Here is a 26,472-nt window from a genome sequence, read left to right on the forward strand (position 1 = left end):
AATTTATTTCCACCAACTGATGTTAGTTTTCAAACTTACTAGGATGTAATGGAATTGCTGATTTAAAGTACACTCTCAGAATAAGGCCTTTTTCATGTTGACCTATTAAATAGTGAAACAGGAAAAAACATTGAGTAAAGGAAGAGAATGGTATTATTAGTTTAAGAATAGAAGATATTCCTCCTTATAACCCATTTATAAATATTTTGATAACATGAGTAGGAAAATAACTGCACTTAGTATAAACTACCAACATATATATCTAAAGGAATATAACTTTCAAGTAATGTTGGACAGTTTTAGGTTGTGAATGGTCAGTGATATAGGTTTCAGAAATCAGATCTCTATCATCAATATAGAGTGGTACCTCATTAGTGTGGGAAAAGTTTGATGTTATAAAGAAGCAGAAAGTTACTTTATTCATTAAAAAATTAGAGAAGGGATGTAAGTATTAAGAAATGTCATTTCAAAGGTCCCAAATAGATACTAGGCTGTTCATAGCTTCAGAGAACTATAAGCATGATATTATGTCAGTTAATTTACATATAAATGTTTAATAACACAAGAAGGGAAGACTAAAAAAACTAAAATCATATAAACAATGAAAAGTGACTAGGAAAAGACTAAATATGATAGGAAAATGTTGAGGAGCTGTGACTCTTTAAAAATAAAAATTGAATCACTGACAGTGAGGATACTCAAGCCATTGAACAAAAGAAATACATAAGAGCATAAGCAACAGAGGAAGGTAAGTCTTCCTCCCTTGTGTATTTCCCTCAATGAGTTTGTGTCTACTCTTCACCTTACCTATTGAATGCATTGCTGGAAGAGTATGATCTGGTTTTGCATGGATATTGTGTTGTATTTTATTATCATTTATATATTTAACTATATTAGTATTTATAATGCTACCATTTCTTTTTTCTTATTATTAAGTAAATGGTTGTGCTCAAGAACCCAAAGTGTCATTATTGTAATTGACTGATTGTGGAAATATCACAAATGGTATGGATATATGGTCTTATAAGTGGTCTATTGTAAGATAAGAAAATATGTTGGAAAAGGACCTCAAGATCTAGAATGGTGAGTAAGGAAGGAAGATTTGTACACTGAGATAGTTTAAATGTAATTTGTCATGGTGATCTGTTTTGGAGAATTTAGACCTGCTAGTTGGAGGAGAGGAACATTTGAAATCCAGAGAAGGAATGGGGCATCTTTATACCTCATTTTATATATAAATTCCACTTGAAGAACATTTCTGTTGTTATATTGGGAAGTCATTGAACAGATCACATACACACACATTTCTCTTGTTAAACCAGCAACACCTCCAGAAATTTGGAATTATATTTCCTGTTTCCAAAAGTGGAGAAAAATATAAAGAGGCCTAAACTGCAATAAGTAATCTTGCTCTTTCACTCTATTTGCATGTCTTCCTATTGTTACTTTATGGCTTCATACTTGAACCTTGTTGTTTAATAATTTTGTTGTGTTTGATCCTTTGTGACCTCATTTGGGGTTTTCTTAGTAAAGATACTAGAGTGATTCATCATTTCCTTATCTAGCTCATTTTACAGATGAGGAAATTGAGGCAAACAGTGTTAAGTGACTTGCCCAGGGCCACACAGCTAATGTCAGAGGTTGGATTTGAACTCTGGAAATGGGATCTTCCCACTCCAGATGCTGTACACTGACTACTGGGACACATAGCTGAAGTTCTAGTATTATTCTGAACTTTGTTTGTTTGTTTATTTCTGGAGATGGGGGGGGTGGTTGTGCACTAAAGCTATTAATGTTAAAACTTTTGGAATACCTATATTCTATTTTTGTCATACCATATCCAAAGTATTATGTCCTGCTCTTCACCACAAATGTAAAGAGAACATTAACCATCTAGAATTAATTACAGAAGGTGATAAGGGTAAGAAGATTTTAATTCACTTTCATCAAAATATTTTGAAGAACTGGAAATGTTCACTTCAAGAAATCTTAGGGCAAACATACTAACCATCTTCCACTATTAAAAGGGTTATCAGGTAAATAGGGCACACCCTGGGTTAAGATGGCAGCAGAGTAAGGAGGAGCTGCTCGATTTCTCCTAACCAAAGCATACAGGACTCCTCAAGAGGACATAAAAATGATTCCAGACTAACGAAGGGACCCCATAACAGGGATCAGCATTGTAGGTACGTGGAATCGGGGCATTTCCACACTATAAAGGGGTGAAACAACTCTCATTAAAACGCGAGAGGAAGATGCCCCTCCCCCACCCCCACACCATGTACAGCCCAGAGGCCAAAGCACAAGAGTGAAAGTAGGATTGGGGCACCTAGTAATCACTGGCAGCTCCAGGGCTTGTTCCTGAGAGCAGCAAGAACTAGGACCCCAAAAAGCTAAAGAACACTCACGGACTTCCCCAAGCGCTGGAGCAGGTGAAGGCAGTGCCCTAGGTGCAGACAAAGATCTCTAGCTCAGGCTCGGACCTCGAGGGGGGACCCAGTGCAGACTGGAAAGAGGCTGTGGAAGCAGCTCCCTGAGACAGCTGAAGGAGCCTCGGGCAGAGGGGCAGACCAGGGACAACCAGGAGGCTCGACCCCAAGAACAAGGAGATCTGAGCCCTCTGGAGCCCAGACAGCACAGACAGACCCTGAGTGTGAAGACAAAGCTAAGAAGGGGCGGGGCTAACAATGGCAAGCTGAGAAACACAGAAGAAAAAGATTATCAAGAAAAAGTCTGGAACACTTGACAACATTTACACAGAGAAAATCCATACAACAGAGGAGAACAAACAGGTATCCAAACCTTCCAAAAACAATGAAAACTGGTCACAAGCTATGGAAGAGTTCAAAACTGAGATTTTGAAGAAGATGGAAGAGATCTGGCAAGAAAATAACAGTCTAAAAGTCAGAATTTTGCAATTGGAAAGTGAGGCTCAGAAATCAAATGAACTGATAAGCAAATTGAACACCAGAAATGAACAGATTGAAAAGGAAAACCAGTCCCTAAAGACTAGAATTGAACAATTAGAAGCCAATGATCTCTCAAGACAACAAGAACAAATAAAACAACGTCAAAAGACTGATAAAATGAAAGGAAACATGAAATATCTCAATGACCAAGAAAACCGGTCTAGAAGAGATAATTTGAGAATCATTGGTCTTCCAGAAAAGGCAGAAATTAATAGAAATTGGACTCCATACTTAAAGAAATTATTCAGCAAAATTGCCCTGAAGTTATACAACAAGAGGGCAATATAGACAGTGAAAGGATCCATAGATCACCCTCTACACTGGACACAGAAAAGTCAACACCAAGGAATATAATAGCCAAATTCAAGAGCTTTCAAGTAAAAGAAAAATCTTACAAGAAGCTAGAAAGAGACAATTCAAATATCAAGGAACACCAATCAGGATCACACAGGATCTGGCAGCCTCCACATTAAAAGACTGCAAGGCTTGGAATATGATATTCAGAAAGGCAAGAGAGCTGGGCCTTCAGCCTCGGATCAACTAAAGAAAGAAAACTCATAATTTTTTTAAATTTGACTCTGTAAGGGCTTAAATAAGATCTAATTATCTAAGAAATGCTATGTATAATTCTCTGTAGTGAACTCCATTCACTATTATAATATTCACTATTATAGCAATCAGAAGAATAACTCATAGGGAGAGGACAGAATACTAAATGGTCTAAGATGACATGGGCGGTAGGAAAGCGGTGGGGAATAGTAGGGGACACCAAGAGAAATTTGAGTGAATAAGAAAAATAGGATATTCTATTACACACAAAGAAGGCATGGGAAGGGGAGGGGATAAATACTATTATAAGAAGGAGAGGAAGAGAGCATTAAGGGGTAATATTTAAACCTTACTCTCAGTATAATCAACCCAGAGAGGGAAGAGTAGCTATATTATCCATTGGGATAAAAAACTCTATTTAACCCTACTGAGAAAGTCAGAAGGGATAAACCAAAGGGAGAAGGGGAGTGGGGAGGTCCAAAAAGGGAGGGGAGAAGAAGGGGGAGGGAATTCAATAGGCCTTTAAAAACAAAAAGAGGGGAATGACAAGGGAGGGGGTAGAAAGGGAAGTCAATCAAGGGAGGGGATAAGGGATACCGGCTCAAAGCAAACCATTGGTTTAAAAGAAAATAGTGTAAGAAAAAGGGGTAGGTCTAGGGGAGGATACAAAAATGTCAGTGAATGCACAACTGATAATTGTAACTCTGAATGTGAATGGGATGAAAACTCTCATAAAATGGAAGCTAATAGCAGAGTGGATCAGAAACCAAAATCCTACCATATGTTGTCTACAAGAAACACATATGAGGTGGGTAGACATACACAAATTTAAGGTTAAGGGCTTGAGCAAAACTTTTGGGCATCAAATGAGAAAAAGAAGGCAGGAGTGGCTATTATGATTTCTGACAAAGCCAAAGTAAAAATAGATATGATTAAAAAAGACAGGGAAGGTCATTACATCCTGATTAAAGACAGTATAAACTATGAGGAAATAACACTGCTCAATATATATGCACCAAGTGGCATAGCATCCAAATTCATAAAGGAGAAACTGGCAGAGCTCAAGAAGGAAATAGGTAATAAAACCATAATAGTGGGAGATCTAAATATTCCTCTTTCAGATCTAGATAAATCAAACAAAAAAATAAATAAGAAAGAGGTAAGAGAGGTGAATGAAGTCCTAGAAAAATTAGATTTAATTGATATGTGGAGAAAAACAAATAGGGACAAAAAGGAATACACCTTGTTTTCACCTGCACATGGTACATTCACAAAGACTGACCATGTAATAGGGCATAGAATGATTGCAAACAAATGCAAAAGAGCAGAAATAATAAATGTAACCTTCTCAGATCATAATGAAATAAAAATAATAATTAGTAAGGGCACCTGGATAGGCAAATCAAAAAACAATTGGAAATTAAATAATATGATTCTCCAAAACCAATTTGTCAAAGAAGAAATCATAGAAACAATCAACAATTTCATTGAAGAGAATGACAATGATGAGACATCCTACCAAACTCTGTGGGATGCAGCCAAGGCAGTTCTCAGAGGGAAATTTATATCCTTGAGTGCATATATTAACAAATTAAGAAGGGCAGAGATTAATGAATTGGGTATACAACTCAAAAAATTAGAAAGCGAGCAAATTAAAAACTCCCAGATGAAAACTAAATTAGAAATACTAAAAATTAAGGGAGAAATTAATAAAATCAAAAGTAAAAGAACTATTGAACTAATAAATAAGACTAGAAGCTGGTATTTTGAAAAAAACAGATAAAATAGACAAAGTACTGGTCAATCTAATAAAAAAAAAAGGAAAGAAGAAAACCAAATTGACAGTATTAAAGGTGAAAAGGGAGATCTCACCTCTAATGAAGGGAAAATTAGGGCAATCATTAAAAACTATTTAGCCCAATGATATGGCAATAAATATAACAATTTAGGAGATATGGATGAATATTTACAGAAATATAAATTGCCTAGATTAACAGCAGAAGAAACAGAATACCTAAATAATCCCATAATAGAAATAGAAATTGAACAAGCCATCAAAGAAATCCCTAAGAAAAAATCACCAGGACCTGATGGATTCACAAGTGAATTCTATCAGACATTCAAAGAGCAACTAATCCCAATACTATACAAATTATTTGATATGATAAGCAAAGAAGGGGTCCTACCAAATTCCTTTTATGACACAAATATGGTACTGATTCCAAAGCCAAGTAGACCAAAAACAGAGAAAGAAAACTATAGACCAATCTCCCTAATGAACATAGATGCAAAATTCTTAAATAGAATATTAGCAAAGAGACTCCAGCAAGTAATTAAGATCATCCACCATGATCATGTGGGATTTATACCAGGAATGCAAGGATGGTTCAACATTAGGAAAACCATCCACATATTTGACCATATCAACAGTCTAACAAACAAAAATCACATGATGATCTCAATAAATGCTGAAAAAGCCTTTGACAAAATACAGCATCCATTCCTATTGAAAACACTGAAAAGTATAGGAATAGAAGGACCTTTCCTAAAAATAATAAACAGTATATACCTAAAACCATTAACAAGCATTATATGCAATGGGGATAAATTAGAAGCCTTCCCCATAAAATCAGGAGTGAAACAAGGATACCCATTATCACCTCTATTATTCAACATAGTACTAGAAACACTAGCAGTAGCAATTAGAGAAGAAAAAGAAATTGAAGGTATCAAAATAGGCAATATGGAGAGTAAGCTATCACTCTTTGCAGATGATATGATGGTCTACTTAAAAAATCCTAGAGAATCAACTAAGAAGCTTGTAGAAATAATCAACAGCTTTAGCAAAGTTGCAGGATACAAAATAAATGCACATAAATCATCAGCATTTCTATATATTTCCAACACATCACAAAAGTAAGAGGTAGAAAGAAAAACACCATTTAAAATCACCCTAGACAATATAAAATACTTGGGAATCTATCTACCAAAACAAACACAGCAATTATACAAAAACAACTACAAAACACTTTCCAAAAAATAAAACTGGATCTCAACAATTGGAAAGCCATTAATTGTTCATGGGTAGGATGAGCTAACATAATAAAAATGACCATCCTACCAAAATTAATTTACCTATTTAGTGCCATACCTATCAAATTACCAAAAAACTTCTTCTCTGAATTAGGAAAAACTATAACAAAATTCATTTGGAATAATAAAAGGTCAAGGATATCAAGGGAAATAATGAAAAAAAATGTGAAGGAAGGGGGCCTAGCAGTACCAGATATTAAACTGTACTATAAAGCAGCAATCATTAAAACAATATGGTACTGGCTAAGAGATAGAAGGGAGGATCAGTGGAATAGACTTGGGGTTAATGACATCAGCAAGACAGTGTTTGATAAACCCAAAGAGGTTTTTGTTTTGTTTTTGGTTTTTTTTTGTACAAAAACTGCTGGGAAATTTGGAAAACAATATGGAAAAGATTAGGTTTAGATCAACATCTCACACCCTACACCAAGATAAATTCAGAATGGGTGAATGACTTGAATATAAAGAGGGAAACTATAAATAAGTTAAGTGAACACAAAATAGTATACCTGTCAGATCTCTGGGAAAGGAAAGATTTTAAAACCAAGCAAGACTTAGAGAAAATTACAAAATATAAATTAAATGGTTTTGATTATATTAAGCTAAAAAGCTTTTGTACAAACAAAAACAATGTAGTCAAAATCAGAAGGGAAACAACAAATTGGGAAAAAATCTTTATAACGAAAAACTCTGACAGGGGTCTAATTACTCAAATATACAAGGAGTTAAATCAATTATATAAAAAATCAAGCCATTCCCCAATTGATAAATGGGCAAGAGACATGAATAGGCAATTTTCAGGTAAAGAAATCAAAAGTATCAATAAGTACATGAGAAAGTGTTCTAAATCTCTAATAATTAGAGAAATGCAAATCAAAACAACTCTGAGGTATCACCTCACACCTAGCAGATTGGCTAAAATGAAAGAAGGGGAGAGTAATGAATGCTGGAGGGGATGTGGTAAAATTGGGACATTAATGCATTGCTGGTGGAGCTGTGAACTGATCCAACCATTTTGGCTGGCAATTTGGAAATATGCTCAAAGGGCTATAAAAGAATGCCTGCCCTTTGATCCAGCCATAGCATTGTTGGGTTTGTACCCCAAAGAGATCATAGATAACAGGCTTGTACAAAAATATTCATAGCTGCGCTTTTTGTGGTGGCAAAGAATTGGAAAAGGAGAGAATGTCCTTCAATTGGGGAATGGCTGAACAAACTGTGGTATATGCTGGTGATGGAATACTATTGTGCTAAAAAGAATAATAAACTAGAGGAGTTCCAGGTGTACTGGAAAGACTTCCAGGAACTGATGCAGAGCAAAAGGAGCAGAGCCAGAAGAACATTGTACACAGAGACTGATATATTATGGTAAAATCGAATGTAATGGACTTCTGCACCAGCAGCAATGCAATGACACAGGACAGCTCTGAGGGATTTATGGTAAAGAACACTACCCACCTTCAGAGGATGGACTACAGGAAAGGAAACATATAAGAAAAACTAATGTTTGAACACATGAGCTGAGGAGGACATGATTGGGGATGTGGACTTGAAATTACCACACCAATGCAACTAACAGCAATTTGGAAATAGGTCTTGAACAAGGACACATGATAAAACCAGTGGAAATGTGTGTCAGCCATGGGTGGGGGGAGTGCGGGGGTTGAAGGGGAAAGTAGGAGCATGAATCATGTAAGCATGTGAAAAATGAATATTAATAAATGATTTAAAAAATTTTTAAAAGGGTTATCATTTGAAAAAATTCATTTTGGCATGGTATAAAACAAGGACTAATGAAGTTAAGTTTTAGGGAAGCACAAGAAAATTGTACCTAACCAGAAATTGAACACTTTGCCTCATAAAACAATAGAGCTTCCCAAGATGAGTAGTCTTCAAAGACAAGCTGATTAACTAATTGTTAGGAAAGTTGAAGACAGATTTCAGGATTAATGCTTGGGAAGTAGGTTACATTATGTGATTGGAAATCACTTCCAACTCTGTAGTTCTATAATTCTTTGATTAATCGAGTCCATGATGATTTTTGCTTATTGTAATGAATATCAGTAATGATTAAGAGTATTGAAGTGGCAGCGCATAGTAGGTAAGATGGTGTCTTGAGTTTTCTTAAAACTTTTACTCTTGTTAGAAATGAAATGTGGAAAATTCTAACTATGAGTTTCAGTTTTGGGGAGAAGGAGGGAAATGGTACAAAACTGGTTTCTTTAGGAAATTCCTAATTCTTTCAGGTCAAGTTCCTTTACTGTAAACATAAATATATTAACATATAATTTAAATATTAGTTGTTTCTCTACTTTCTAGGCCAGGGAATACATCTTATTTATTTGCAAAGTGCAAAAACCCCCCCAAAATTTGCAAAATTATTTGCAAACTGTATAGTACCCAGCACATAATATGGACTGAATAAGTAATTGTTGAATGAATGAACAAAGTCTATATAAACCTGAATGAATCAATTTATCTGTGAAATATCTATGAAAATTCAAATATATAGATTAAAATTTTCATCTTTAAATCCTGAGAAACTATTGTCCATGACTTCCCATTAAATCTCTATATAAGATCCACCTATATGTGGACCCCTTTGAGCTTCTTGTAAAACCTATGGATCCCCTCTCAAAATAATGATTTTAAATGCATAAAAGAAAATGCATTGGAGTACTAAGAAAATCAATGGTATTGAAATACTTTATCAAATTTTTTAAAAAGTATAAACACCTCATATTAAAAACACAAACTCTACATTTTTTCATCATAAATACTAAGTAGTAAAAAGATCAGTGGTTTAAAATATTGCTTTGATGCCTTTTCACTTTTTTCATTTCCATCATCAGTGACTTCAAAAACCTTTACAGGATATCATATTACATCTTTGGGATGTGTTGATTAGCTAAACTAAATTATTTTGATTTGCTTTGTTTTTTCTTCTTTTTATTCCTTGTTAAAAGGGATAATTCTTGGAAGAAAAAAAGGGTGGGCATTTAGGGGGTATATACAAAAATAAGTATAGGTATGTAAAAAAAAAGTTTTTCATTTTCAGGTTTGATGGAAAGATAAAGTAGTAAAAGTACCTGAGGGAAGTATGGTGCTTAGTGGCACAAAGAAACCGCATTCTATGGTGATTCATTTATTCACACTTAATGCTCTTTCTTATCCAAGCTACTCAATATTTTCATTAAATGGCCACATTATAATTGCTTTTGAGTTGGAGTTACAGTGACTTCTCATGCCTATGGGGTATAAAAGATGAATTATTTTGAATTTATTTCCTTTCCTTGCCTCTGTTTTCTTTGTATAAGTATTTTAAAGTGATCTGTTCAAATTGAGTATCATAAATTTACAAAGAAAAAGAAGGCAAATATGGTTTTTCCCAGGGCTGTACAGTGAAGAAAATAGATCCTATTGCAAATATATTTGTATTAAAGGAATCTGAACCTGTGTTTTCATTATTGTATACATATATGCTCAGTAACCTTTGAACATGTAAAACAAAGATGTTTTCTTTAAAACAACTCTATAGTAAAACAAGCCTTTTCATTTTGTAGAGTCACAGATTTACATAATTTTAGAGTTGGGTTATTCCTCAAAACATGTTGAGTTTAGTCAATATCCTAAAAAACAAACAAAGAAACAAACAAACACTGCTACCACCTCCCCAGAGTTGTCATCCAACCTTTGCTCTAAGGCCTACATAAAAAAATTAGCCTGCTACTTACTCTGGCTAGAGTGCTAGATGTAGAAAAACTGGGTTCAAATACTTTTTCAGACCCATACTAGTTGTGTAACCCTGGACAAGTCATTTAACCTCCTCTTCAATTTCTTCATCTTGTAATGGTTAAATTAGGAGTTTGACAAAATAAGAGAGAAAAAATTTAATACATGAAAAGAGGTATATAGGAAATAAAGGAAAGAAATAGAGAGATTACCTAACTCCTAAAACTAGCTATAACTACATATCACTATCTATAATTGCCTATAACTACCTATAACTGCCTAATATTACCTCTAACTGCCTATATCTGCCTAATATTGAGAAAAGTCCAACTAATCAATAACAACCATCCCACAAAATTCCAACCCAATCCACCCCAATCCAAGACCAAATCCAATGTAGTGTTTTTCCTAAGGTCTGCCCTGATCATGTGGGTCAAGATCTCTCCTCAGCAGCTCCCAACTGTTATAAAAAGTAAGTAATCTGAGTGGGTCTCAAAGGCAATTTGGGTGTGAGGAAGGAAAAAGGGGATATAGGTAATTATAACGTGATTGGGGGAGTAATGAAGGTAAGGGAAGGTATATAGGAGATAAGGGAAATGGGGTATGTAAGAGAGGCAGCTTAAAACAGGCTAGAGACAGAGGATATTGGAAAATAAGCTGGATCCTTCAAGCAGAGAAGGTATCCTTCTGATGTCAAGGAGTTTGGCCAGTCAAAAATGTTTTAAATCTGCCTCAAGGGCTTTTCTTGTTAATTTCAAAAGTCCCTTGAAGGAATAGTCAAAGGGGCTCCTCCCTGCCAGTGAAACTGATGGCAGGAAGTCTCAGGTAGGTGCTTCCTGCCAAGATGGATGCCTGCAGTTCCCTCAAGAAACTAAAAGAAAATGATTCCTTCCCTTTCAGCCCTTGTCTTAATTTTGACACAATGATTCACCAGAGGGTTTGAATAGGTAACAAGGGGATTTATTAATACCAGGGTCAGTCAGAAGGGGAGAGGGGGTTAGGGTTTTCTAATTGCTGCTAGGGAGAGGGGTGATGGTGGGGGAAGGGTCACAGGAGAGGTTTAGACTCAGAGAGCCTGCTCTTCCAGTCAGGAAGATTTGACTGCCTTTTAAGTAAAGTCTTTATCAAATCACTAAAACTAGGGGTAACTTATTTGAGGATACTCTACTTGTCTATAGAAACTAAACCCACAATGTCCAATCACCCAACCCTCTTTTCTATCAAGAGCCCAAAGGAAATTCAGGGGAAGGGGAGGGATGTAGATGGAGAGATCAGGGAGAGGTCCAGAGAAATGAGATAGGTCTAAATTTCCCTAAGAGAAGATAAGCACAGGCCAAGGCCAAAGCAATTAGGTCAAAGCCAAGCTGAATGACCTAAGCCAATAGGATAAGCTAAAGCAAAAGCCTCCAGCCACAGCGAAAGCCAGAAGTCAAAAGCCCCTTCAGTTGGAACTTCACCTCTATTTATAGCTTTAAGTTCTAACTGACTTTCTGAAGATTCTAAGACTTCTAACTGACTTTTTTGTGACAGTTAGAAATTACAGAAGCAAAAGTTTCTGTTAGCTACCTTGCATTACACAACCAACCAACTTCCAACTGCCCTCCAACTGTCAGCACCCAACCCCCAGCAACTGACCCCTATCAACTCACTCTGGCCCTTTTTATATCCTTTATTTTTTACCTCACTTCTTGTCTCTCTGGTTTCTACTTCCTGTCACTGTAGGCTAGTTTATCTTTACACATTTCTATGGCAAAAGGACCTCCAGGTCCCCAATTAAATTATAGAAAGGGATTAAGCATTCCATTTTACAATCTATGAAATGAAAATAATAAGAATGGCCATCTATAAGAGTTATTGTTTAAAAGGGGGAAGGGTGTAATATCACACTACAAAAATGTTATTGTTCTTGCTATCTCTCAGGCCTGCATTAAAGAAAGAATTGTGTTCTATGATCCAAGTAGAACTGCAATAACTCAAAAGAAACATTAGATACATAAATTTAGAGACATCTCCATCCAAACTGTTCATATAAGCTCTTTGTGCACAGCCCATGGGAGAGCCTTCAGGTCTCATAATGATCCATTAGCCAGAGCTAGACAAATCATAATTTGACCCTAATAAAGTAATGTCATTTTGGTTCTCTTCGAGTATGAAGGACAATTTTTATTAACCCTAGCAACAGTAGTATCACCAGTCACAAGGCAGTAGGATGGTGAGCTTGCTTTGGTCATTTTTAGTTATTAGCAATCTCTTTCTCCTTTCTTCTCCAAAAACAAACTGGTGATCAACATATAGGCCAAGAATTCTTGAGTTCCATATGCAAGTTGTCAACCATCCAGAGAGAGAAAAGATTCTTAAGGGGGAGAGAACTACAGCTAGATTATTTTGGAAATGATCTACTACTAAAAGCACTAGACTTTTGAGTTATTTAGAGACATTCTTTAGAGCATTTTCTGTGAAGGAAGAAATAATAACAGCTCTATTCCTGACATTTCTATTATTCCCTGAGTACATTTTCTAGAAGAGAATCAATTATTTTCATTTTGGGGAGCCTCTAAACAAGAGCCATACCTAAGCTTTATAAAGTTAGACAGAGACAGACAGACAAGAAAATTGACTTCCCTTTTTTGGTTGAGTCCCAACTTCTAAGTCAGCAATTCTTAACCATTTATTTTGGCTCATGGGCCCCTTTGGCAGTACAGTGAAGTTTATAGATTTTTTCTCAGAATAATCTTCAACTGCATAAAATACATAGTTTTGTAAAGAAGCCAATAATAAAAGTTCCAAATTTATTGACCTGTGAGCCCCAGATTAAGAACCCCTTACCTCAATGATTAATCTATGAGCCCAGATGTTGAGACTTGCAGGAAGGGGTGCCCCTGGGCTACAATTTTTATATGTAAGCCTTATTATAATTCTATGAAGTAGGGAGAACAGAATTTTTTTATCCATACATTTCAAGTGAAGAAAATAAGATAGAAAGAGGATAAGTAACCAGCTCAATATCGTGCTACAAGCTAATGTTTGAGACAGGACTGAGTCTTATGGCTTCTGATTCTTAGTCAAGTGATCTTTCCTCTAGTTCAGAGGTCTTATATTGTGACCCTTTGGAAGGCCAGGATTATACTGTTGGGTTATTTAGCAATTTGAGTATTTTGGTTTCTTTTAATAAAGATAGCTTATTTTACCAATACAGGTAATAAAAATTTTCTATGTAAATTTTCTGAAATTATGAGATACAAATTGTCTTCCTCCCTCCCTTCCCTCTCCCTTCCCAGAAATGGTAAGCAATTTGATCTGGGTCATACATGTATTATCAGTTAGCAAAGTGTTTAGCATATAAGAAATGCTTAATCCACATTAAACAGGAGTGTTCAAAAGGGCTGAGTTATTTCCTTCATATTTGTACAACTGTGTAGATTTATATGCAGTTACATTTTCAAGTTGTTTTCTTTTAGTGATAATTCTTTAAATTGTTATAATGCCTTTTTCCTATGACCTGACTACTCCTATCTTATTATATACATACTCAACTGGCTTTCTAGGCACTTGTCCCAGTTTGTACTGGGGGAGGGGAGGTTGGTGGGGCAAGAGGGGGCTGCTTGTCTTTGTTTATGATTATGTACAACATCTTAGATCCTGGAATTTTTTTGAGTGCTTTATAAATGGTTGTTTTTAATATTATCAGTGAAGTTATTTGCAACTAGAACCCAGCTTTCAGTGATGACTACCAGAAAACAGGTAGAAGAGAGGTATCTAATTATTCAGCTTTGCATTTCTAATCTTCTCCAACAAAGAATGACATGTGAGTTTCAAAATTGGAGAGAAGGTGAATACAGAGTGCCCACTCTACTGAAGCAGATGTTAGGGAATCAGTTCAACACAGAAATAACTATAAAATATTCAAAGAGGCATTGTCCTGCTGGAGAAGGAATAACAAGTACATGAATAATAAGGTCTCATGTACAATATCAGCTGTCCTTCCTCAGTGTCAGACACTGCCATGAACAATCAAGAGAACCACAAGAGATCTAGTTTAAGGAAGAATGGGAGGGGGTCAGATATTAAATTTAAATGAGATTATTTTCCTTACTGTGATTTTTTGAGACAAAATTATGTTTGTATACCTTAACAGACATAGATTAACAGTAAAAAATATTATTTGACTTTTCTCAAGAGTAATGCTAATCCTGTGCACAAATTCATATCGTCAATATGTGTACCCAGGCTTGGCTGACTATTCCCAGAACTCTAATTGAGTTTTGACCTCGGCTATGGAGTAGGGATATCATGGCTCAGTGTAACTTGGTTTAAAACCAGATTCTATTCAATCTTGTTGATGAGCAATGAGTATGAATTGTGAAGTAAGTGAGCTAGAGACAATTGATGCCTTTAGTTTCAGTGAAAGATAATAGATAAGATTTAGTTTTGTTAACTTTGGTAAATTTTCATGAAAAAAAAAATCATAAAACCCTAAAGTAACATTTGGGATTTTTTTAAACAGTAATACTCTCATGACTCCCAAATCTCAGGCTTTGAAGTTCTGTTCTTATCTTATATGCCTTAGGCACAGATATTTCTAAAAGGCTCAAAAGTTTTGTCAAGGCTCAAAAGTTTTGTCAAGGGTACAAATGTCACTGACCTTGAGCAACCTAGCCATTGTTACCCAACCTTCTGATACTGTTAATACCCAATACTTCAGGCATTTTGCAGTATGACTTGTTCAGGCATTACCTAGATGAAAACACAGCATAAAGTAGCATAATAATTCTCTGAAACACTATTAAGAAGAGATATCTAGTTTTTGGCTCCACCTTCTTCAACAATCCAACTATTCTGACTATACATAGTTCAGTCACTGTAGCAGGCCAACCTATAACCCATCTTGGGATATCTAGTTTTTCTTCCTGTTTATATGCTGCTATATGAGAAGTTTCTGAATGGGAGAGAAGAAGCTGGTGGCCTCATTAGATCAATTAGTGTCAGGGCCTATCTTTCTGCACGGCAGATAAATTGCTTTGCCTCCATGATCATTACTATTGAAGAAAGTAGAAAGAAATAGGGCCTCCAACTAAAAGGTTCATCTATTGTCTCCATGAGTTGAGATAGTGTACTCTTCCTGTCGTAGATTGATGATACAATTGCCTCATTCTGAATATGGTATGAATTTTGAGTCTTTTTTTTTCCAAAAGTGGTATTGGACTTTACTGAATCATTGACACTTTCTTACCTTGTTACAAATGACATGTCTCTATGAAATGGTGAATTTATGTTATGAGTAGAGATAATCAATTTTTTAAATTATCCCACAATTGTGAAAGTTTAACTAGCCTTCTAAACCAAGTTCAAATGTCAGTTCCATGACACCTTCCCTTATGATCCAAGGTTGTAATGAGGTTTCCTTCCTTTAGATCTCACATTACACTATCTATACGTTTATATATACTTTTCATCTTTTACTTTATATTCTTATTATTATACATAGAGTGTAGCATAACAAATAAAACACTGACCTTGGATTTATGAAGAACTGGATTAAATTCTTCCTCTTATACATACTATGTGATTATGAGCATGTCATTTAGTCTCCAGACCCTAAAGGCACCTTTGTAAGATTCATAGTAGCAAATGAGTTTCTGATATCCATTTATGGTTTAAGTTTTCAAACCAAGGCTCTTGGTTTGAATGATGAAGTTAAAAATAAAAATTAAAAAAATAAAAAAAGATTAATGAAATTATGAATAGGCAAAAAACAAACAATATAATTATAATAATAATAGATTAAATTTATATAGTCCTTTAAAGTTGCCAAACTAATATATGTGTGTGAGCATAAAATCTCATGTGATATTCACAATCTATAAGGTAAATAGAATTAAGCCTATATTTCAGATGAGAAAATTGAAGTTGAATGAGTTTAAGTGACAGCTAGTAAATATTTGAGAAATGACTTGAATTCAGATCTTTCTGACTCATACTCCAACTTAATATCCATAACCAGATGCCATAAAAATATGCCTTATCTTCCTAAGTAGAAGAGTCAATGTGGTAAGGTCGAAAGAACATTGGATTTGAAATATGAAGACCTAGATTGAAACCCTGGTTGACCCAAAGGTTATGTGACCTTGACCAAGTCAGAAACTTTCTGAACTGCAAATTCATCATTTGCAAAATGAAAAATTGACATTTGTAGATCTTTCTTTTTTAAATGTGAAATAAGTTTTTTATTTTTAAATCAAAGATATTTTATATTTGCAATTACATATAATAATAATTTTCAACATATGCTTTCCAAAATTGTAAGATCCAAACAGTCTCCTTCCCTCTTCCCACTCAGAGATGGTAAGAAATTTGATCTGGGCTACACATGTATTATCATGCAAACCTCACTTCCATATTTGTCATTATTATAAGAGCACATTATACAAAACCAAAACCCCAAAATAAAACTGTAAATACACTGATATGAAAGATAGCATGCTTTGAACTGCATCCATCCTAGTCAAGACTTCTTTCTCTGGAGGTGGATAGCATTCCCCGTCATATGTCTTTCAAAATTATCCCAGATCATTAAATTACTGAAAGGAGTCAAGTTTTCACAGTTGATCATTGTACAATATTGATGTAACTGTGTAAAATGTTCTTCCAATTCTGTTTATTTCATTCTATATCAATTGATGCAGATCTTTCAGCTTTATCTGAAATAATTTTGCTTATCATGTTTATAAGACAATAGTATTCCACCACCAACATATACCACAGTTTTTTCCTCCATTCCCCAATTGATGGACTTCCAATAAATTTCCAATTCTTTGCCACCCAAAAAAGAGCAACTATATTTTTGTACAAATAGATCCTTTTCCCTTTCTTTTTAACTCTTTGTGATACAGACCTGCTAATATTATAGGATCAGAGGGTATGCATGGTTTTATAACTCTTTGGACATAGTTCCAAATTGCCCTTCAGAAAAAATGGATCAATTCACAACTCACCAACAATACATTAGTATTTTGCCACATACCCTCAAAAATTCATCATTTTTCTTTTTTCTTTTTTATCTATAACATATCATAACATTTCCACACAAAATTTTCCTGTTATATAGTTGGACTTATCTCCCTCTCTACCTTACCTCCCCCTTCCCAATGCTGGCAGGTAATTCAATTTGGGTTATGCATGCATTATCGTGCAAAACCTATTTCCATATTTTTAATTTTTGTGAGTAATGTTATAAAGTCAAAACCCCAAAACCTAAGCCCAAATAAACAATTTAAAAACTGTATGCTTTCATCTGTATTCTAACTTTAACAGTTCTTTATCAGGAGGAGGATAGCATTCTTCATCTCAGAATAATCCTGGATAATTGTATTTTTATTTTATTTTATTTTTCAAACCCTTAACTTCTGTGTATTGGCTTATAGGTGGAAGAGTGGTAAGGGTGGGCAAAGGGGGTCAAGTGACTTGCCCAGGGTCACACATCTGGGAGGTGTCTGAAGCCGAATTTGAACCTAGGACCTCCCGTCTCTAGGCCTGACTCTGAGCTACCCAGCTGCCCGGATCCTGGATAATTTTATTTCCAATGATAGCTGTCTATCACAATTGATCATTCCACAATATTGCTGTTACTGTGTACAATATTTTCCTGGTTCTGCTCATTTCAATCTGCAGCGGTTCATGTAGGTCTTTTCAGCTCTTTCTGAAATAATCCTGTTCTTCATTCCTTATAACACAATAGTATTCCATTAACATCATTACCACAATTTGTTCAGCTACTCTCCAATTGAAAGGTGTCCCTTTAGTTTTCAATTCTTTGCCACCACAAAAAAAAAGAGCAGCTATAAATAATTTTGTACAAGTAGGTCCTTTCTCCCTGAATCTCTCTGGAATACAGAACTAGTACTGGTATTACTGGATCAAAGGATATGCATTCTTTTATACTACTTTGGACATAGTTCCAAATTGCCCTGCAGAATGTTGAATCAGTTCATGGCTCTACCAGCAATGCATTAGTGTACCAATTTTACCACATCACTCCAACATTTACCATTTTCTTTGCTATCATATTGGCCAATCCAATAGGTGTGAGGTGGTAACTCAGAGTTGTTTTAATTTGCATTTCTCTAGTCAAGAGGAATTTAGGACATTTTTTTCATTTGTTATTGATAGCTTTGATTTCTTCATCTGAAACTTACCTATTCATACTTTGTCCATTTGTCAATTGAAGAATGACATATTCTTATAAATTTGATTTAGTTATGTATATATTTGAGAAATGAGACCTTTATCAGAGACATTTGTTATATAAAAATTTCCTAGATTGATGTTTCCCTTCTAATCTTGATTGCATTGGTTTTCTTTATACAAAACCATTTAAATTTAATAAAATCAAAATTATTCATTTTATATCTTGCAAAGCTCTTAATCACTTTTTTGGTCATAAATTCTTCTCTTCTCCATAGATCTGACAGGTAAACTATTCTATGTTCCCTTAATTTATTTATAATATCACTCTTTATGTCTAAATCATATATCCATTTTGATTTTTCTTGGTATAGGGTGTGAAATATTGAGCTATACCTAATTTGTGCCACATTGTTTTCTAATTTTCCAAGTTTTTATGAAATAGTGAGTTCCTATCCCAAAAGCTAGGGTTTTGGGGTTTATCAAGCACTAGATTACTGAGGTTCCTTTATCCTTACTCTGTTCCATTGATGTACACTTCTATTTCTTAGCCAGTAACATGATTTTAATAATTATTGTTTAATAGTATATTTTAAGATCTATTACTTCTAAGCCATCATCCTTCACTTTTTTATTAGTTCCTTTGAAATATTTGACCTTTTTTTTTCTAGATGAATTTTGTTGTTAATTCTTTCTAGTTTTATAAAATAGTTTTTTGATAGTTTGATTAGAATAGCATTGAATATGTAAATTGATTTTGGTAGGATTGTCATTATAATTATATTAGCTCTGCCTACCCATGAACAATGTTTTTCAAATTGTTTAGAATTACCTTTATTTTGTGGAAAGTGTTTTATAATTTTGTTCATATAATTCCTGTGTTTGTCTTGGCAAAGAGATTCCTAAGTATTTTATATTGTCTAAAGTGATATTAAATAGAATTTCCCTTTCTATTGTTTGCTGCTTGATTCGTTGGAAATATATTAAAATGCTAATTATTTATGTGGGCTTATCTTGAATCCTACAACTTTATGAAATGTATTAATTATTTCAACTAGTTTTTTAGTTGATTCTCTAGGATTTTCTAGGTGTGACATCATATAAGTGGTTCCCAAACCTTTTTGGCCTACTGCCCCCTTTCCAGAAAAAATATTACTTAGCCCTCTGGAAATTATTTTTTTAATTTTAATAGCAATTAATAGGAAAGATAAATGCACCTGTGGCCTTCCCCGCCTCCCTGTATCACTGCAGCACCCACCAGGGGGTGGTGGCACCTGCTTTGGGAATCACTGCATCATATAATCAACAAATAGTGATAGTTTACTTCCCTCTTTACTTACTTTAACTCCTTCAATTTCTTTTTGTTTTCTAATTGCTAAAGCTAACATTTCAAGTACAATATTAAATAATGGTGATAATGGGCATCCTTGCTTCGCTCCTAATCTTGATTGAAAGACTTCTAAAATTATCTTCATTGCAGATGATACTTCCTGATGGTTTTAGATAGATACTACTTATTATTTTAAGGAATGGCTCTTTTATTCCTATTCTTTTTAGTGTTTTCAATAGGAATGGGTATGGTATTTTGTCAAAGGCTTTTTCTGCATCTATTGAGAAAACCATATGATTTTTGTAATTTTGGTTATTATTACGGTCAATTATGCTGATAGTTTTCCTAATTTTAAACCAGCCTTGCATTCCTGGCATAAATTCCACCTGGTTGGCATAATCCTTGTGACTTATTGCTATTGTCTCTTTGCTAGTACTTTATTCAAGATTTTTGCACCAATATTCATTAAGGATATTGATCTTTAATTCTCTTTCTCAGTTTTTGGCCTTCCTGACTTAGGTATTAAAACTATCCCAAGATATTAAGATAAAAAGAATTTGGTAGACCTCCTCTGATTGTTTTTCCAAAAAAAATCTATAATAATGGGATTAATTATTCTTTAAATGTTAGAATACACTTGTAAATCCATGTGGCCCTAGGAATTATTCCATAGGGAATTCATTAATAGTTTGTTCAATTTCTTTTTCTGAGATGGGATTATTTAAGTATTCTATTTTCTTTTTTCTTAATCAGGGCAATTTATGTTTTTGTATGTATTCATCCATTTTTCTTAAATTGTCATATTTATTGCCATATAATTGGACATAATAGCTCCTAATGATTGTTTTCATTTCCTCTTCATTGGTGGTGAGTTCACCCTTTTCATTTTTGATGCTGATTCTTTTATTTTCCTCTTTCCTTTGTAAAATTAAATTAACCAGTGCTTTATTTTTTTCATAAAATCAAATCCTAGTGTTACTTATTAGTTCAATGCTTCTCTTACTTTCAATTATATTAATTTTTCCTACAATTTTTAGGATTTCCAATTAAGTTTTTTTTAATTGGAGATTTTTAATTTGTTCCATTTCCAGTTTTCTGAATTACAAGTCAACTCAATGATCTGCTTTTTACTCAAGTTTATTGATGTAAGCATTTAAAGATATAAATTTTCCCCTTAGTACTGCTTTAGATTTAGCTCATGAATTTTGATACATTGTCTCCTTATTTTCATTCTCTTTAATGAAATTATTTTCAACAGTATATTACATGAACACAAAAACTGACCATTTTTAGAGCATAAAAACTTCATAAGCAAAAGGAGAAAAGCAGAAATAATGCATCCTTTTCAGATAACAGAATAAAAATTATATTTAATAAGGGTCCATGGAAAGATAATAGCAAATTAATTGCAAAATAAATAACATAATGCTTAAAAAGTGTGTCAAAAGACAAATTATAGAAACAATCAATAATTTCATTAAAATATCATATTCTAAGCCTTACATTCTCGTTATGGAGGCTACTAACTTCTATGTAATACTGACTTTAGCTCCATGGTATTTGAATTGTTTTTTCATTTAAAATTTATATCTTTTTTTCCTGGATTATTGCAATGTTTTCTCCTTGGCTTGGGGGCTCTTGAATTTATTTATAATATTCCCAGTAGTTGTCATTTGGCAATTTATTTTCAGAGGTGATCAGTGGATTTTTTTTCAATTTCTGTTTTACTCTCTTACTCAAGAATATCAGAGCAGTTTTATTGGATAATTTCTCGTAAGATGATGTCTGTACTTTTTACTTTTTTGATTGTGGCTTTCAAGTAGTCCAATAATTCTTAACTTTCTCTCCTCGACCTATTTTCCATGTCTCTCATTTTCAATGAGATATTCAAATTTTTCTTGTTTTTTATTCTTTTAATTTTTTATTGATCCCTCATGAAGTCATTAGCATCTACTTGATGAATTCTAATTATTAAGCAATATTTTCTTTACATGAACTTTTAAATCTCCTTTCTTCTTTTGGCCAATTTTGCTTTTATTTTCTTCTTGCATTGTTTTCATTTCCCTTCCCCATTTTTCCTCTGCCTCTCTTAATTTAGTTTTTTTTTGTTTGTTTTGTTTTTTTTAACCCTTGTACTTTGTACTTTTGTCTCATAGGTGGAAGAGTGGTAAGGGTGGGCAATGGGGGTCAAGTGACTTGCCCAGGGTCACACAGCTAGGAAGTGGCTGAGGCCGGGTTTGAACCTAGGACCTCCTGTCTCCAGGCCTGACTCTCACTCCACTGAGCTACCCAGCTTCCCCCTCTTAATTTAGTTTTGAAGTCCTTTTTAAGCTCTTCCAGATCCATTAAGACCAATTTATTTTTTCTTTGAAGTGTTGCTTGTTTGCTTTGCTTTTACTATTCTCTTCTGTAACTGTGTCTTACTTTTTTAACCCTCATGAGAATTTTCTATGTTTATGTGTTTTTTTAATGTTTGGTCATTTTCCCTGATTTTCCTTTGGCTTTCACTTTTATCTTAAAGATGGTGTCTGAGACTTCCAGGTTAAGATGTCTAAAGAGTAGTTGCAGAACTTTTACCCTCCTTACCACCAACCTTTACAATACCTCAAAAGAACAAAAAGGCCAAGTTTAGATGAGCGAAGTGACTCCACAATAGGGCACATCATTGAAGGTACATGGGATTTGGGAATTTCCATGCTATAAGGGGGTAAATTAGCTCCCACCAAAATGCAACCTGATCAAACCCTCCTCCAACCCACCTTTGGGGCAGGATTCATAGCTAGCTCCCTAGAATTAAAGCAGTGGGGAACAACCTCTAAGATCCTGGCAGTGGATCAAGAGCACCCCTGAGAGCAGCTAGATGTGAAACCCCAGGAGGCTGAAGAGTGCGTACCTTAGGTGTGGAGAGGGGAATGGGGCTAGAGCTGCATACAGCAAAAACCACTCACAGACTCAAAAAGTAGCCTAAGGCAAAAACCACTTCAGAGCTCTATACACAGAGAGCCTACCCTCTTGATCCAGACTTATGATGGAAGCAAGAAACAGCAAAGTAATGGCTAGCAATACTCAAGAAAAACCAACCAATGAAAGAAACAAGAATAAAGCATTAACTCTAGATAATTTTTTACATAGAAAAATTCCAGACCACAGAACAGACAGCAGAGGAGGACAAACAAGTAAATATATCCAAAACCTTCCAAAAAATGAAAATTTGTCACAAGCTCTTGAAGAGTTTTAATCTGAGATCATGAGAAAGGTGGAAGAGATTTGGTAAGGAAAGTAGGAAATAGTTCAAAAAGAAAATAACAGTTTAAAAGTCAAAATTTCACAATTGGAAATTAAGGTTCAGAAATCAAATGAAATGATAAGCAAATTGAAGACCACAAATGACCAGCTGGAAGCCATAAATAGCCAGATAGACAAGACTTAAAAGGAAAACCAAAAGATTATAGCCAAAAACAGTTTTTAATGGCTAGAACTGGACAATTAGAAGCCAATGATCTCACAAGAAAGCAAGAATTAATAAAGAAAAGTAAAAAAAACTGACAAAATAGAAGGAAACATGAAATATCTCAATGAGAAGATGACAGATCAAGAAAACAGTTTAGAAGAGACAACTTGAGAATTACTGGTCTTCCAGAAAAATCAGAGACAATAGAAATCTAGATATCATAATACAAGAAATTATCCAAGAAAACTGCCCTGATGTCCTTGAAAAAGAGGGCAAAATAGACATTGAAAGAGCCCATAGAACACCCTCTATATTAAATCCTCAAAAGACAACACCCAGGAATGTAATAGCCAAATTCAAAAGCTTCCAGGTTAAGGAGAAAATATTACAAGAACCCAGAAAGAGACAATTCATATATCAAGGAATACCAATCAGGACTACACAGAATCTGGCATCCTCCACACTTCAATGTTGACTGTGGCATAAGCCATCGGGCAAGTACCAACTGGCAATTGGACCCTGGGTATATAAAAGCCTGGAGACCCAGGGCTGGGGTTCTTTCCCTACTTCATTTCTCACCTCCACTTCTAACCCTTGGGTGGGATCCGGGTAGTTGAGGTGTTAAAAATAATATTGATATAGATGTATATATTAAGTATTAATAGTTTATTTAAAGCCATACTGGAAATTAAGAAGGCCACAGTCCTGCTAAGATCTAAGTCAAATTGCCCGCCATTAACTTCTACCCACCTGGCTGCTTCATACGAATTAGCATGTCCCAATCAAGTTCTCTCTATTTAAGCTTCGTTTTACTTTGGCTGACATCACCACATAAGAAAGAATTATGGGTATGGTGAAAGGGAGTTTGGGTAATGTAGTTTAATTTAAACATTTATTAATATTCATTTTTAACCTGTTTACATGCTTCATGCCCCTACTTTCCCCTTCACCCCCCGCTTTCCCCCCACCCATGGCTGATGCACATTTCCACTGGTTGTAACATGTGTCCTTGTTCAGGGTCTATTTCCATATTGTTGTTAGTTGCATTGGTGTGGTTGTTTCGAGTCTATATCCCCAATCATGTCCACCTCAGCCCATGCATTCAAGCAATTGTTTACCTTCTATGTTTCCTCTCCTGCAGTTCTTCCTCTGAATGTGGGTAGCGTTCTTTACCATAAATCCCTCAGAGCTGTCTTGTGTCATTGCATTGTTGCTGGTACAGAAGTCCATTACATTCGATTTTACCATTGTATATCAGTCTCTGTGTATAGTGTTCTTCTGGCTCTGCTCCTTTCACTCTGCATCAATTCCTGGAGGTCTTTCCAGTTCACCTGGAACTCCTTCAGTGTATTATTCCTTTTAGCACAATAGTATTCCATCACCAGCATATACCACAGTTTGTTCAGCCATTCACCAATTGAAGGGCATGCCCTCCTTTTCCAGTTCTTTGCCACTACAAAAAAACGCAGCTATAAATATTTTCATACAAGTCTGTTCATCTATGATCTCTTTGGGGTACAAACCCAGCAATGGTAAGGCTGGATCAAAGGGCAGGCATTCTTTTATAGCCCTTTGAGCATAGTTCCAAATTGCCAGCCAGAATGGTTGTATCATTTCACAACTCCACCAGCAATGCATTAATGTCCTAATTTCGCCACATCCCCTGCAGCCCCGGAAGTGGACAAAGATCTCTAATGCAGGGACTTTCCCGAGCATCTGCACAGGTGAAGGCAGTGCCCTAGGTGCAAATAAAAATCTCCAGAGCAAGCTAGGACATTGAATGAGGAACCAGTGCAGACGGGAGCGAGGCTGTGGAAGCCTAGGGCAGAGGGGCAGACCGGGGACTACCAGGAGGCCTGACCCCGAGGACAAGGAGACCGGAGCGCTTGGGAGCTTAGAAAGCTCAGGCAGACCCTGAGTGGGTAATGTAGTTTAAAGGGGACTAAATGTCCACAGGAAGTTTATATCATATATATAAATATTGAAGCTCAGTTAACCCCAAAGAACCCCAAATTCCAATAACACAGTGGAATGTGAGATATTTTAGTTTCCTAGGCCAGGCAGGATTTAAAGATCATTACTGACCAAATACAAACATCAATCAGATATACCAATTATTCCCTGTCGAGAGATTGCTTTATATTTACAATCAAGAGATCATTTATTTCTGTTCCAGGGCTGGTCCCTTGGGACAGCTGAAGATCATAGCAAGTTTATTAACACCCTGAACTTAGATCTAGAAGGCAGTAATAGACTAGTTTCATAGTTTCCTAACCCACTGTCCAGTCCCTTTTCCCATACCAATCTATTCAATAAATCCTTAGTTTAATTTAAGAACTAGTGTGTCCTACCTTTATCTTAGATCTAAATAGTGACTGCTTTTCAAGATTCTAAGAGTGAGACAGAGTAACTCCATTACTGTTAGACAGGAAGAACCACACTTCCCTTCCTGTCTAATCTCACTAACAAGAAATAGGAGTTACTTCCTCAGCCAGGAGAGAGGTTAAAGGGAAATCATCTTAAAGTGGTTTAGTCCTTACCAAGGGAAATTACATCAATCCCTTGTCTGATTTAGGCAGAGGGTATTTGTCATTTCTACATCCATTACCATCAGTCTGCAGCTTCTGACTAATCTATATTAGTTTCCTGACTGCTTTACAGCCTTACCAACCACCATTACAGATTTAGTCTTAAACCCTCATTTCAGTAATACTTAAACCTTACTCTCAGAGGAATCAGTTCTGAGGGGGAAGAACAGCTAGATCCATAGGAGTAACAAACTCTCTGACCATACAGGGAAAAGTCAGAAGGGAAGAAAAAAGGAGGGCAGTGGGGCAGGGAGTATATAAAGGGAGGGAAAGAAAGGAAGAAGGGAATCTAACTGACCCTAAACAAATAAACAAACAAACAAACATATAAATAAATAAGTAAGTAACAAGAAGGGAACAAAAAGGGAGGAGAATGGGAAGTAAAAAGGGTGCAATTAGGGGGACTGATTAAAAGAAAACCACTGGTTTAAAAGGAAATAGTGAAAGAAGAAAAGGCAGAATTAGGAGAGGATTTCAAAATGTTGGGGAATACACAGATGACAATGATAACTCTGAAAGTGAAAGGGATGAACTCTCCCATAAAATGGAAGCAAATAGCAGTGTATTAGAAATCAAAAG

Source organism: Gracilinanus agilis, chromosome 3, assembly GCF_016433145.1.
Source record: "Gracilinanus agilis isolate LMUSP501 chromosome 3, AgileGrace, whole genome shotgun sequence".
NCBI classification, from domain to species: domain Eukaryota; kingdom Metazoa; phylum Chordata; class Mammalia; order Didelphimorphia; family Didelphidae; genus Gracilinanus; species Gracilinanus agilis.